At 40.2% G+C, this 16326-nt stretch overlaps 1 pseudogene; it reads right to left on the minus strand.

Moving 5' to 3' along the window:
- Positions 1-280: 280 nt before the first annotated feature.
- LOC118604521 lies at positions 281-399 on the minus strand (annotated as a pseudogene).
- Between the last annotated feature and the right edge of the window lie 15927 nt (positions 400-16326).

Genomic DNA, 16326 nt, shown 5'->3' on the forward strand with positions numbered 1-16326 from the left:
ATTGTCCATTATATTTGTGAGCCTGTTTTTGATTAGTTTGTTCTTCTTGTTCCTTAGATTCTCCATGTAAAGGAAATCATATGGTATTTATCTTTCTCTGTCTGACTTAAATACCTTCTAGGTCCATCAAAGCAATATCTTTTTCCATCCCCTTCCTTTTCATATGTAGGGATCTTGTTTTCTTATTCTTTTTTTTTTTTAAGGTGAGGCAACCCTTGGTTGACCTCACAGATTGCAAAGACCTTGTCAGTTTACAATCTCTTATTTTTTTTATTTTTTATGCCTACAGCACCTGGTCTTCCTAGGTGGTCTCCCATCCAAATACTAATCAGGCCCAACCCTGCTTAGCTTCCGAGATCAGACGGGATTGAGCTTGTTCAAAGTAGCATGACTGTAGACTTGTTTTATTATTCTGTCAGCCACTCTATCTTTTGGTTGGAGCACTTAATTCTTTTCCCTTTAAGGTACTTATTGATAGGAATGTAGTTGTTTCCATTCTTTATTTCTGTTTTTGATACAGGTTTTTTTCTTCTTAAAGAAGTCCCTCCAACATTGCCTGTAATTCTGGCTTGGTGGTAATAAATTCCTTTAGCTTATTTTTGCGTGGGAAACTCTTTACCTGTTATTCAACTCTAAATGATAGCTTTGCTGGATAAATTATTCTTGGTTGTAGATCCTGGGTCTTCATCCTGTCTAATATTTTGTGCAAAGCCCTTTTGTCCTGCATAGTTTATTTTGAGAAATTAGCTACCAGTTTTATGGGTGTTCCCTTATAAGTAACTATCTGTTTTTCTCTTGCTGCTTTTAATATTGTTTCTTTGTATTTAACCATTGGCATTTTAATTATAATGTGTCTTGGTGCGGGCCTCTTTGGACCCTTGATTTTTGGAATCCTCTGAGCTTCCTGGAGTTTTATGTCTATTTCCTTCACCAGGTTAGGGAAGTTTTCCATCATTATTTCTTCAAAAAGCTGTTCAACATCTTGTTTTCCTTCAGTTATGCTGATCAGATGAATATTTGGAGCCTTAATAGTGTCCCATATGCTCCTTAAGTTATTTTTAAAGTCTTGGCACCTTATCTCTTGCCGTTCTGATTGCATGTCCTTGGCTTTCCTGTCCTTTAGATAGGGCATTTGATCCTTTTATTAATTCGTTTTGTTTATTCTTTTGTTTATTCCATTTAATATACTTCTTGTCTCATATAATGTGTTCTTCGTTTCAGACCAATTTCATTTTATAATTTCCATTTCCATTTTAATCTCTTTGTTGAAGTTCTCACTGAATTTATTTACACTTCCCAAAAGTTCATTGAGCATCTTTATAACCAGTGTTTTGAACTCTGCATCTGTTAGATTATTTGACTCCATTATATCTGGATCTCTGTTCTGTTCTCTCATCTGGTTTCTGCTTCTTTGTCTTCCCATTTTGGCTGTTTTTCCATGTATGTTTCTATGTCGTAAGAAAAGCTCCAAAGTCTCCCGGTCTTATTAGTGTGGATTTGTGAAGTAGGTGTCCAGTGGCATAATCCTGAGGGGCGTTCAGCTGCAAGCCAAATTTAGCCCAGGCTTCTGCCCCTTTGGGACCACCTGTTAAGATTCAGTAAGCAATTCACAGATGCTATGCTTATAGTTGCCTCAAAAGGCCACACCAGAAACCGAGGCCACCTGCCTCCAGTGTGAGTCTAGATACTGCTCAGCAAGGAGCACCTAACACACTGAGAATATACCTGGATGTGGCTTGGGTGGGGCTGCAAATTTGGGGAGGCGGGGTTTCAGGGAATCGTCTGGGCAGAACAACCTCTGTTATCCAGTTCAATGACATCACGGCTATGGAGGTGCTCTGTCCAGAGCACTGGTAAGCGTGAGGGCTCAACAGGGAACAATGGATACTGCTGATACTTCTGTACAGAGAGAGTCTTGCATCGGCCCTCACTCTGACAATGTATCCCTGTAAGTCCCTGGTGACCCCTATACATAGCAGAATTGGCACTGGTGCTCTGAGTGAGCAGGTCTGTCAAATCCACTTGCTAATGCAGTCCCTTTAAGAGGCTTCTGCTACTGCCACAGCTGCAGCCTCCGTCTCACTCAGCTACTTGAGACCGGGCAGCCCCACATCCTCGCCCCATCCTACCTTCTGCAGTTTCAGGGTGCTTTCTTGGATTTCTCCCTAGTTGTATGGCTTATTTATCTAGATTCCAGGTGATTTTTCCTTGCCGCTGCTCCTTGTTTCTGTCACAACTTTAATTTGGTTGCTAGAGGGATGAACAGAGCCTCCATCACAACTAAGCCATTTTTTCCCCGACCTGAACCATAACTTCATCTAATCGTCTGTTAATGAGCATTTAGGTTACTTCCATATCTTGGCTATTGTAAATTGTGCTGCCATGAATATTGGAGTACATAGATTTTTACGAATTATTGTTGTAGTTTTCTTTGGATAAAAACCCAGAAGTGCAATTGCTGGGTCAAAAGGTATATCTTTTTAATTTTTTAAGAAACCTCCCATACTGTTTTCCTTAGCGGCTGTACCAATTTGCAAATCCACCAAGAATGTATGAGGGTTCCCTTTTCCCTGCATCCTCGCCAACACTTGTTGTTTTTTGATTTATTGATGATAGCCATTCTGACAGGTGTGAGGTGATATTTAATTTGCATCGCTCTGATGATTAGTGATCTTGAGCATCTTTCCATATGTCTATTAGCCATCTGTATTTCCTCTTTGGGGAAGTATCTGTTCAGGTCTCTTGCCCATTTTTTAATTGAATTGTTTGTTTTTTTGTTGTTGTTGAGTTGTGTAAGTTCTTTACATATTTCGGATGTTAATCCTTTATGAGATGTATCATTAGTGAATATCTTCTCCCAAACAGTCGGTTGTCTTTTTGTTTTGTTGATGGTTTCCTTTGCTGTACAAAATCTTTTTAGTTCAATGTAGTCCCATTTGTTTATTTTTTTCTTTTGTTTCCCTTGCCTGAGGAGATATATCTGAAAAGACATTCCAGTTAGTAATATCAGAGAGTTTACTGCCTTTGTTTTCTTTCTTTGTTTCGGATCTTACATTTAAATCTTTAATCCATTTTGGGTCTATTTTTGCATACAATGTAAGAAGGCGGTTCAGCTTTTTTTTTTTTTTTTTTTTTTTTGTGCATGTATTGGTCCAGTTTTCCCAATACCACTTATTGCAGAAACTGTCTTTACCCTATTGTATATTCTTACCTCCTTTGTCATATATTAAGTGAACGTATAGGCATGGATTTATTTCCGGGCTCTTTATTCTGTTCCATTGATCAATGAATCTGTTTTTATGCCAGTACCATGTGTTTTGATCACTGTTGCTTGGTAATATAGTTTGATATCAGGTAGTGTGATATCTCTAACTTTGTTCTTCTTTCTCAAGATTGCCATGGCTATTCTGGGTTTTTTATGGCTCCATATAAATTTTAGGATTATTTGTTCTAGCTCTCTGAAAAATGTCATTGGAATTTTGTTAGGGATTGCATTGAATCTATAGATTGCTTTGGGTAGTACGGCCATGCTCTTCCTACCCATGAGCATGGTATATGCTTCCATTTATTTGTATCTTCTTCAATTTCTTTTTTCAATGACTTATAATTTTCTGAAAACAGGTCTTTTACTTTCTTGGTTAATTTGATTCCTAGGTGTTTTATAGTTTCCGATGCAATTGTAAATGGGATTGTTTTCTTAATTTCTCTTTCTGAAAGTTCATTATTAGTGTATAAAAATGCTACTGACTTTTGAATATTTATTTTGTAACCTGCTCCTTTACTGAATTTATTGATCGGTTCTAACAGTTTTTTGGTAGAATTGTTAGGGTTCTCTATATATAGTATCATGTCTTTGGCAAATAACGAGAATTTTACTTCTTCCTTTTCAATTTGGGTGCCTTTTATTCCTCTTTCTCGTCTTATTGTTGTGGCTAAGACTTTTAACACAATGTTGAAGAGGAATGGTGAAAGTGGGCATCCTTGTCTTGTTCCTGATCTTAAGGAAAATGTGTTTAGCCTTTCCCCATTGAGTATGATATTAACTGTAGGTTTGTTATGAATGGCCTTTATTATGTTGAGGTATGTTCCCTCTATTCCCATTTTGCTGAGAATTTTTAGCATAAATGAATGCTGGATTTTTGTTGAACACTTTTTCCACATCTATTGATATGATTATGTAGTTTTTATCTTTCAATTTGTTAATGTGGTGTATCATGTTAATTGATTTGCAGATATTGTACCAATCTTACATACCAGGAATAACTTGATCATGGTGTATGATATTTTTAATGTACTGCTGAATTTGGCTAATATTTTATTGAGGATTTTTGCACCAATGTTCATAAGAGATATTGACCTACAGTTTTCTTTTTTGTAATGTCTTTGTCGGGTTTTGGAATCAAGGTAATGGTAGCCTCATAAAAGAAATAAGGGAGCCTTCCTCTTTTTGAATTTTTTGGAATAGTCTGAGAAGAATAGGTGATAATTCTTCTTTGAATGTTTGGTAAAATTTGCCTATGAAGCCATCTGGTTCAAGACTTTTGGGGTTTTTTGGAGGCTTTTGATTACTGATTCTATTTTATTGGTGGTAATCTGTGAGTTCAGATTTTCTATTTCTCCTCGACTCAATCTTGGGAGATTATATGTGTCTAGGAATGTGTCCATTTCTTCCAGATTGTCCAATTTGTTGGCATATAATTGCTTGTAGTATTCTTATGATCCATTGTATTTCTGTGGAATCTGTGGTTATTTCTCCTCTTTCATTTCTGATTTTATTTATTTGAGTCCTCTCTCTTTTTACCTTGATGAAACTGGCTAAGGGTCTGTCAATTTTGTTTATCCTTTCAAATAACCAGCTCTTGGTTTCATTAATCTTTTGTATTTTTTTTATACTCTATTTCATTTATTTATGCTCTGATCTTTATTATTTCCTTACTTCTATTCACTTTGGGCTTTGTTTCCTGTTCTTTTTCTAGTTCTTTTAATCATAAGGTTAGATTGTTTATTTGAATTTTTTTTTGTTTCTTGAGGGAGGTCTATATTGCTATAAATTTCCCTCTTAGGACTGCTTTTGCTGTGTCCCATAAATTTTGAGTCATTGTGTCTTCATTTTCATTTGTCTCTAGGTATCTTTTGATTTTTTTTCCTTGATAATTAATAACCCATTCACCGTTTATGTTATTTAGCTTCCATGTGTTTGTGTATTTTCCAGTTTTTTTCTTGTAGTTTATATCTATTTTATACCATTGTGATCAGAGAAGATGGTTGATATGACTTCAATCTTTTTACATTTATTGAGACTTGATTTGTGTCCTAACATGTGGTCTATCCTTGAAATGTTCCATGAGCACTTGAGAGGAATGTATATTTTGCTGCTTTGGAGTAAAATGCTCTGAAAATATCTATCGAATCCATCTGTTCTAGTGTTTCTTTTAGGCTTATTGTTTCCTTGTTGATTCTTTGCCTGGAAGACCTGTCCATTGGTGTCAATAGGATGTTAAAGTCTCCTACTGTGAGTGTATCACTATTGATCTCTCCTTTTATGTCAGTCAATAATTACTTGATGTATGTAGGTGCTCCTATGTTGGGTGCATATATGTTTACTAGGATTATGTCCCCTTGATTTGTCACTCCCTATATCATTATGTAATAATGCCTTCCCCCCACCTCCCTTATTATGGCCTATGTTTTAAAGTCTATTTGATATAAGTATTGCTACGCTGGCTTTTTTTCCCTTCATTTCTGAAGTGAAGCATATGCATGGGTCTTGTTTTCTTATTCATTCAGTTACCCTATGTCTTTTGATTGGAGCATTTAGTCTGTTAACATTTAAAGTGATAATTGATAGGTAAATTGTTACTGCCATTTTATTATTCATATTTGTCATTTCCATTTTCTTTTTTACCCCTTCTCTTTTTATGGAAGACCTTTTAACATTTCTTATAATACTGGCTTGTTGGTGATGAATTCTTTAAGATTTTTCCTACCTGGGAAGCTCTTTATCTTACCTTCCATTTTACTTGAAAGTCTTGCTGGGTAGAGTATTCATGGTTGTAGATTTTTGTTTTTCATAACTTTGAATATTTCTTGCCATTCCCTTCTGGCCTGCAAAGTTTCCATTGAAAAGTCAGCAGATATCTTATGGTGGTACCCTGGTAAGTAATCGACTTCCTTTCTCTTGCTGCTTTTAAGATTCTCTCTTTGTCTTTGATCTTTGGCATTTTAATTATGATGTGTCTTGGTATAGATCTGTTTGAATTCCTCTTGTTTGGGACTCTTTGTGCTTCCTGAATTTGTATGTCTACTTCTTTTGCCAGGTTAGGGAAACTTTCTGTCATTATTTCTTCAAATAGATTCTCAATCTCTTGTTCTCTCTCTTCCTCTTCAGGTACTCCTACGAGCCAGATATTTTTATGCTTCATGTTCTCCCAGAGGTCTCTTAAACTATCTTCATTTTTTAAAATTCTTTTTTCCTTTTGTTGTTCTGATCGGGTATATTCTGCTTTCTTGTCTTCCAATTCACTTATTCAGTCTTCTGTTTCATCAAATCTACTATTGAATCCTTCTAGTGTATTCTTCATTTCAGTTATTGTATTCCTCATTTCTGTCTGGTTCTTTTTTATGGTTTCTATGTCCTTTTTTATGCTGTTGAGGATTTCGTTGTGCTCATCCATTCTCCCCATAAGTTTGTTGAGCATCCTTATAACCATTATTTTGAACTCTGTCTCTGATAGGTTGCTTGCCTGCATTTCGTCTAGCTTATTTTCTGGAGTTTTCTCTTATTGTTTCATGTGTGGCATGTTCCTTTGTTTTCTCATTTTATTAGCCTCTCTGTGTTCATTTCTATGTGTCAGGAATATTTGCTTCATCTGTCAGCCATGGCCAGATGGCCTAATGTAAAAGGTGTCCTGTGTGGCCCAGTGGTGCCCTCTCCCTGATCCCTTGTGCGAGAGGCTCTGGACATAATCTTTGTGTGGATTGTGTGTGATCTTCTGTTGTCACCAAGCCTTTATTGTTAATAGTTCAGTGAATGGGATTAACACTCAGGCTGACTAATTGTGGGAACTGGCTGCACCCATAGGGTAAGAATTGTCGTGTGGGGGCTGACCCCACTGAGTGGGATTTGCCCTAGCAGGCTTGTGTACTTGTTGCAACCATCTTTTGTGTGTGTCACTAATGGGACTAATCAGGAGTTGCTTCATTGTGGTCTGGTGCCCCTTGGGAGGGGCTCCTTCATAGGCCAAGGTCAGCTGCTGCTTTTGATTGGTCAGGGCTACCCAGTGAGAACTACAAAGTGATCCGTAGATGGTTGTTGGCTATGCCGGATCTAAAGGTAAGTGGAAGAGACAACACTATAGGCATTAGTTGGTTATCCCTTGTTCCTGACCTGTGGCAGTTTAGCAGAGGGAACAGTGCTCCTCTGCTAAGTGCCAAGGCCTGACATTGCCTGTTAGTTGCCTGTAAGTCTCTGAAACTGGATGAGTCTCTGGGTGATATGCATGTTGGGTGGCACAGGGACCCTGGGAGTCTCCTGGGTCTTTTGAGTAAATTTTTCCCTGCCACTGCAGTGTCAGATTACATGCCAATGCTGTCTCTGTGGCTTCCTGTACAAGTTTCCACTTATAGCAAAGTCAGCTGCTGCCCACCCTGTGCCTAAATGTACTACCCCTGGGCAGGGGCAGTTGCCTATCAATGTGCAGTGGGCACCTTGTGTATTGGATGGGGCAGGGGCTCAGGGAATCAAGGACCATCAGGCCAGTACAGTCCCTTGTAATCCCTTCAAGAGATAGTGCAACTCATACTAAGAGAGGAGGCATCTGAATAATGCAAAGGAAAGGCTTGCAGAAAAGACTGACTCAGCGGGTTATATATTAACCACACCCTATAGATCTTTGAATGGCTTTCTGGAAACTCTTGTCACAGCTACAAGAGAAAAGGTCTGTAAATAGATAGGACTGGTGGTCAGGAATTCCTTCTCCCTTGTAGCCCCCACCCAAAATTCCCCCTCCCATTCTGAGTCAGGAGGTGCATGTTGAACCTCAGACAAAGGAATCATGTACCCCTTGCATGGACACCACAGTAGTATATAAGCTGTAAGAAATCTAACCAAGGGGAGCTCATGCTTTTGTGCCGTCTAGAGCCTCACACACTCCACTGGCCTAATAAGTTCTCCTTTCTGTAACAAAGTTGTCTGAGCATCCAAATTCCTCCATTGGGTGTTGTTTCCTGCAACAGTACAAGCAGCAGTGGTCTCTTCATAACTGTTTTCCTCAAAATGCACTTATTGCGCTAGCCAAAGTTTTTTGCCTGCCCTGACTACACAACCCAAGAGCCAAACTGGGCACAAAAGGCTGCTTGTCAATGGCTGCAGGCACTTTGTGGCTTTGGTGAAGTGGAATTTCAGAGAGACAAGGTTCGTCCGGTCAATATAGCCTCAGTTTTGCTTCAGCTTCTGTGCCTGGGTGTTCCTGCTGTAGACACAGATCACAGTGAGACCAGCAGTCCCACAGACCCCTGTGCTCCCCAGACACAATATTGCAACTCCTGCAGGCAGCAGAGGTCTGCCTGCCATTGATTTTCATGCAGTGCCTGCCCTGTACTAGCCAAAGCTTGTTGCCTGTGTGGATTGGGAGTTCAGGGGAGGAGAGGGGCTGGGCTGTGGCAGTTCACTGACAATGGGCCACCTGGGGCAATTTGTGGGTAGGGTGGGGTAAGGTCTCAGAGAGACAATGGCAGTCAGATCAATACAACCTCAGTCTTGCTACAACTTTGGTAACTGTTTGGGGGTTCCCTCATAAATCTCAGATCACAACAAGACCAACTGCTGTTTGGGACTGACCCATAGGACCCTGATATCTGCCCAAGTTCGTGTTGCCAGCAGTGATTTGCCTGACTCTATCTTGGAAATGCACTCACAGCTCTGGTCCCCTCCTGGAAATGGAAATGTGGCTCACAGCGCTGCCCGCCCACTGGGAAGGCTAGGCCCCTGAATCAGAGCAGGGCTTGGAAGACATCCAGCAGCAAGTGCCCCAGGCAATCTCAGGTTGGGTGGATTGGCTGTTCCTCTCTGACCAGTGCTTCCTAATAGCTCTGTGGGAGGAGTCTGCACAGTCAAGCTGACAGGTCTGTAGAATGCCCAGTAAGGGAGCAGGACTAAGGCACAATAGTGGCTGCCCTTCCAGCCCTTGTTCTGGTGCCAGGTAATACAGACCTTCTCAGAATAAGTCTCATGCAAGCCTCTGACCCACCGTCCCGGTGTCCTGGGTGAGTGTCCACAGGTCAGAAAGCCTGTGCACAGGTCCTTCAAAGGGATATCTAGGGATTTGGTCCCCTCCCCTGGTCTCACTCAGATGGCTGGAATCCCCTCTGGTTTCTACAGTTAAAGTTATTGGAATCTTCTCTTCCCTGGGCTGGGACCCTGGGCTGGGGAGCCCCCAGATGAGACCAGGACCCCCATCTCCTTCAGGAGAGCCTCTGCAGCCTCACTCACTCTCCCTCCTGGTGTACCTCCACCACCCATTGGTGCTGGTCCAGCTGGATTCCCGACTTTGCCCCTCCTATCGGCTTCGATGTGGCTCCTTTATATGATCAGACATAGGTGTTCTGATCAACTGGACTTAAGGTGATTCTCCACATTGATTACCTTATAATTTGGTTGTAATTTCCATGCAAACTCTACTTTTACTTATTCCGCCACTTCCCCTTTTTGCTAAAATTTTGTATCACATTAGTATTGCTATGTTAACTTTCTTTTAAAATAATTGTCCTGCATGAGTTTTTTTCCTTTTGTCTATTTTAAATTGTCTCTGTCACTTATAAGGAGCATGTAGTTGGATTTAAAAAATCCAAACTGATAGCCTGTTCTTTAACAGATGAGTTTAATTTACTAACTTTTTTTGTTCATTGCTAGTGTGTTGTGTCTATCACCTTATTTTGTGTTTTTCTTTACTTCTATTTTTCTACTTTTAAACTATCATTAGATTGGTAAAGTTTTTTTTTTCTTTTCTCCCTACTCTTTCTAACTTGGAAACTGTAAATTGTAATGCTGTTCTTTTAGCAATGACCTTTATATTTTTAGTGTTTCTATTTTGCTATTAATTTTTCTAATAAAGTCAAAAGTTATTCATTATTTCTATTTTTTATCAGATAAGGCCTCAGTATACTTTACCCTCAGAACTCTCATGTCTTTTCATCTAGAAATTATTATTATTTAGTAATTATACAGGAATTAAATGGCATTATTTAGCAAATAATTATATTTACCCACATATTTTACTGATTTCTGAGTTCACTTTTGTTTCTTGCATGACACTCTTTTCCTTTGATTTTACTTTTCTTCTTGCTTAAGTACAGTCTTTGCTAATTCTTTCAGTTAGCTTCTCTGGGTGGTAAACAGTTAATGTTTTATGTTTGAAAATATCTTAATTTTACTTTTGGTCTCGTATGATAGTTTAGCTGGAAATATAATTCTAGACTGCTAGTTATTTTTGCTCAGACCTCCTAAGATATATAGCTCATTGCCCTCTATCCTCTGTTGTGTTGACAAGAAGACTGCACTTCTTATATGTTTTATTTTTGTAGATACTCTTTTCTGCTTTTTCTCTAAGTTTTTTAAAATAACTTTTTTCTTTGTCCTTGATGTTCTTTAGTTTCACCATGGTATACAATAAGATGTGGTTTGAAAAGATTATTCTATTTAAGCCTTCATACAGATGTTCAAATGGAGAACCCATATTTTTCTTTAATTGTGGAAGGTTCTCAGCACTTATCTCTTTGAAAATTGCTTCCTCACAAACCTCTCTATTCTCTTCTTCTGGAACCCCTGTTAGATATGTGTTTAAGCCAGAGTTTTTTTTCTTGACAGCTCTTTTTATATTTTTATTTCTTCATTTCTCTGAACTATGTTCTGAGTGACTATAATGGTACTATCACCCAATATATTCATTCTTTCTTTGACTTTGTCTTTTAATATTTATCCCTTCTTCTGAAAAAAAAAAATTAGTGCTTCTCTGTTTTTTGTCCAAAAAGAGAAAAGGCCAAGTTGCAGGTGTGACAAATTCTTTTTCTGATAGGTTCTTTTTAAAAAAATAATTCTCACCTTGTCTCATTCCTGCTTGATTTGATTCACAATTCTTCATTGTTATTATTAATGTTATTTCTTCCTTTACCCATTGTGGATCCTGCACAACCAGAATAGTTATTTTCTGGTTGCTCTATTATTCTACTTTCCTCTGGGGCGAGTTAGTCTCCTGAGTTATTGGCATTGTTGGCTGTCTTTCTTAGAGTTAGACTTCCTCACAAGTTTTGGGACTTAGCTTTTTAGGATTGCCTTGAATGGAATCCTGTCCATTTCTCCTGAGCCACACTCATTTTCCGTAGTCATCTTTAATCCAGTCACCGAGGCCCCCATCTAAGGACCTGGTCTCATTTGGACAGTTAAGGCTTCAGTTCCTTGAGGAAATGGAGGAGGATGCAGTTCCCAGATCCTGCCTAGAAAGCTGCACCTCCCTTATCTCACCTTTCTAATCACAGAGCTTCAAATGAACCCAACCCTGGGCTGGGGTACATTGTTGTTTGTTTTAAACTCCTGTCTCAACTCTATGCTAGGCCTGGTGAGCTTGTACCAGAATCTTTACCTCATGTGTGGCATTTTCAGTCCTTTGTACTCAACAGTGTAGAGCTCCCAGACACCTCTGCCTGCCTCTTGGCCCCAGTCCCAGCAAACCTGCAACTCATCCAGGCTTTTCTCTTTGCTTTATTATCATACCTAGTGCGGAAAAATGTTTACCTTGCTTTTGAAAGTGGCTATGTCTTTTGAATTCTCACTATTTATATTTTATCTATGAGTGCCATGTATTGGGATCAGAGGGAGAGCCAGAGCATAAACTTTGAGTGCCGTCTTGGCTGGAGGCACCTGTAAACATTTAAATCAATTTTAGTTTCTTACGAAATATTATTACTTGCAATCTTAAACATCCTAATTGAGAGAAGCACTTATCTGATAAGATTGTTTTGAACATTGCATGAAATTTTCCAATGTAAACACTCTGAACAGTGTCTGACATAGAGAAAAGCTCAAAAAAAAAAAAAAAGATGTGTGTGAGGGGCTATTATTACTTTGATTGTTTTTATTGTCTATTCTACCCCATGCTTCTGCTCACTCTGGGTTGGGCTCAGCAGAACCTGTAAGTGAGGATTTCTCTTGGGCTCTATCTGCCCTTCCTCCATTAATCATACTAATTTCTCTTGATGTCTATTCTTGTGTGCTCCTTCAGAATTATCTTTTACCTTAACTTATAGATGATAGTGTGGAAAGACCACTTGACCAAGAGTTCCGAGTCATGGTTTTAAACCCCATCCCATGTTATTAGTGGTGGAACCCTGAGAAAACCACTTCACTCCAGCTCCTTAATTAGTCAAATGGAGGTGATGGTGGTTCTGACCACTTTATAGGATTGTTTTGTGATTTCTGTGAGATAATAAAGGTGAAGGTCTTTGTAAACTGTGAACTGCTGAACAAATTTGAGGCCAAATAATTATGTTCACACTTATTAAACATTGCATTATTTTAACATAATGCCAGATAGAACTATTTTTATTTTTATTTTAACAATTTGAGGTTTAGAGAATAGTGACTTGACGGAGTCATGATTATACTTATTTTCCATGTATTATATGAATAGTATCTTAGGCTTCTTCTCTGAAATCATGGTGGACCCTACAGAGAGGGTGCAAGGAACATTTTCTTGGAGTCAAAGTTTGGGGATTGGTGGCTTCGGCAAGGGAACTCATTGCCTGAGTGATGTGGGGGCAGATGGCCCATGATGGAGCAAGGTGATTGCTGGCTGTCATCTCTGAATTGTTCTGATATGTGTTCTTTCTGTTTCTTCCAGGATTGCTATGGAAACCTAGACTGAGTCATTCTTTCCCTGTTAGGCTTTTTCTGAGTGTTTTTCCTCTTGACCACAAAGCTTACAGATCACTATTCCTGCATGGAGATCAGGTGATTATCCTGGGCCCTGCCTGGGCAGGATTACTGACAAGTCAATTTGGTTAGATGATTTCCATTGAATTGAGCTCCTTGTTTTGGCTCCTGGTAAACTGGGTTTGAGCTGGGGCTAGTAGCTGGAGTTTGGGGAATCGGGAAGGCCAGAGAGAAGACTCCGAGTGGACTTTCTCTTTTCCAAGAGATGCTGAGAGAGGCAGCTGAGGATCTAACATGACCAGGTCTGAAGGTGGGAGCTTGAGATATGTTGAGATGAGGGTGTTGGTGATGATGGCCTCATTCCCATTTTAAAGATGACTTATGGAGGTCAGGGACCCAAAGCTACAAGACTTAGGTGGCAGAAACAGAACTCAAAGGCTTGGTGTTAAGCACAGTGCTCTTTCTGTTGCTTAGGTTGAGAAAGAACTGAAAATGGCCTTTGCCCGATTTTTGGTGTTTTTGCCTCCTTGTGATGATAAAATATCTAATGTTTCTAGGTCTGTAGCTGATGTTGTCCAAAGAACTGAGTATGATTTCTTTTTAAGAAAACTTGTGACAAATATGACTTGACCCAGGACTTTGAGAAGTCCTCTAGGTGCAGCCTCCTGAGGAGGCCCCTGTACATCTTCAGTTTGTCCATTTGACTGACAGGGAACTCATTCTTTGAAAGGCCAGCAGCAGAGGCCAAGAGGTGAAAGTATGTTCCTCGAGGCTGGAAGATCTGGGTTTTCATCTCACTCTTGAGACTTACTAGCTGTGCAACCTTATACAAGTCACCTGGCCTCTCTGAGCTTCAGCTGCTCCGTTTGTCAGTGCAGAAGATAATTATTGCTGTGCCCACTTATCAGGGTTGTTGTGAGGATTTAATAGGATTGGAAATATGGAAGTTTCCTTGCTCTTGCTGCCTGCCCCTTATCAGGAAGCAGTGACACATCCTTGGACCCCAGTCCCATGTTGGCTCCCATAGGCTCAGGGAGAGGAAGCAAAGTCATGTGCTGAGGGCCTGTTTTGCTCCTGGCCCTTTAAACCTCATTACACCTTGATGAAATGGGTTCTAAAAGGAAACTGAGGCCAAGAAAGGCTAAGTGACTTACCCAAGGTAATATGAGTGGTGGAGACAAGATTTCAACCCACATCTACAGAGGTCCAGAGCTGTTCTGGGTGTTGGTACAGTGACTAAACCCCAGGAGGTGGGTCTGGTACCCAGGGGGTACATCTCCTGACCTGAACATCTCTTATTAGTGCTGTCTTCCTGACCGCTTGTCATTCAGTGCATTGTAGTATCAGCTGTAAGGTTCACTACCAAGACAATTTTGTGATGGGGTTTTAGAAGTTCCTTCTGGAAGCTTAACCTTGAATCTGTTTCTCTGCCCCACTCAGTAATTCTGTGCAGTCCTTAATGTGAAAAGAAGACTCAGAAACAAAAGCATTTAGAAAAAAAGAAAAAGCTACCTTGTGAAGAAGTTTAAGGGCGTCAGACTTCATAAGGAAAAAACACAACAGGAATTTAAAGAAAAAAGCCCATAGGGCAAACTTGCCAAGGTTACTGAGCTGACGGAGTCCATTCATGGTAGAAAGCAACCATGTGCCCACATGTTATAATATCCTCAAAGGCCATTACAAACTTTCAGATATCAGCATTGCAAAAATCAGGGATAAAGTTTGCTTTGTTATGAAGTTAGCCAACTTTGGTAAAGGCTAGAGATTTCATTTGTTTTGGGGGCCAGAACTAAACAGTATGATCCTCTTATTTCTGATTTCTTTTTCCTGGCTGAGAGATACGATTTTCTCACTTATTCATGATGGTGACATGAACAAGGGTCAGTTATGTCTCCACACTAATAAACCCCTTCTTTGCCAGAATGATCCAGGCAACAGGTCCTGTTGTTTGCAACTGACTGCAAGAGCACAAAGGATTCGTAGGTCAACTCTTACCTTTGCAGAGGAGGTAGCAGTGGCCCAGAGGGGATAAATGCTATGTCCTCAAGGCCACACTGGCCTCCCTGTTCCTCTTGATCCAGTGTCTGATGTCCTCTGTTTGCTTGAGCCTGACTGGCCTGAACCGAGCTGTTGTGTTTTCGCCTAGAAGTAGCTCTTACCAGCTTCATCTAGAGAGAGACATCCTGTGGGTGTCCTGAACAGGGGCTCTTGGTTCTAAGTGACTGAGACCTTCATTTTGCCATGGGAGTGATATGCTGAATGTCCTGCTTGGCTCAGCACCCCATAGAGAAAGTTCGGTCCCAGCCCAAGCCCTAGGACCCCCCAAATTTAGGGAGGAGGGTTTGAGACCATTCTATTGTCACCCTAAGACTCACTCCAGTCTTCCAGACTGCTAGTCTAGTCCTGCCCCCATGTACTAATGTTACAAATATTAATAATAATAATTCTAGGCCAAGTTTTATGCCAATGGCTTTGTGCAGAGCGTCATATTAATATCTTTAACAACTATAAGAGGTAGGTCTTATTTCCACTTTGTGAATGAGTGAATGAAGAATAGAGCGGCTAAGTGACTTGCCTGAGATTCCCAAACCAATGAGCATTTATAGAGCAGGGGTTGAGTCTCATTTGGTCTGAATCCAGAGTTTGTTCTCTGAACCAGGCTCTGCCTTATTCAGGGAGTTCAGCACACATATTTGGGCTGCAGCTCTGTTGAAGCTCCTTGATCATTGTGACCCCTCCTTAAGCTCTTGGTTGGGTGTGGGATAGAGTGGGCAGTACCAAAGGTGCAGTTATTTATTGACATTAATTATCATGCTTATGGCAGTCTCAGCTTTCAAGTATCCCATGATTCTTGGTTCCTTGGAGTTAGGATCCAGGCTCTTAGTTCCCATTTGTCTCCTTACAGGTGGGTGCTTGTTTAAACCCTTGGCCCCTTCTGGGCTAAATGAACTCCCATCCCTTTCTCAGTGCTAATGCTCTGATTCTAAGATTCTGAGTAGCAGAGTCCTCTGGCCTAACTGAGATGGGTTACACAGAAAACTTGAAGGAGGGAGTCTTAGCACATTAGTACACTAAGAAAGATACCTTCCCAGAAAGGAAAACATCTCTTATTTTCTTCCAGTAAATAAAGGCTGAGAGGTGCATTCATTTAATGGGCTTTGTCCACAGCTAATCCAATTTGGTAAGTGACTTGAGGGTGGGGAAAGATGCTGACTTGACACTTTGGAGAGTGGACTCAGAGTGGGGGCGCTAAGGCAGCAGTAAATGTGGGACTGTGAACAGAAGGGTCAGAGGACTGACTTTTGGGCCAGGGTTTCCTGCCCCTCCCACTGTGACACACAGACACACACACACACACATACACTATGACACACACCTGCATGCACACACATGTACATGTT

The sequence above is a fragment of the Rousettus aegyptiacus genome, unplaced genomic scaffold (assembly GCF_014176215.1).
Source record: "Rousettus aegyptiacus isolate mRouAeg1 unplaced genomic scaffold, mRouAeg1.p scaffold_m13_p_6, whole genome shotgun sequence".
Classification (NCBI taxonomy): domain Eukaryota; kingdom Metazoa; phylum Chordata; class Mammalia; order Chiroptera; family Pteropodidae; genus Rousettus; species Rousettus aegyptiacus.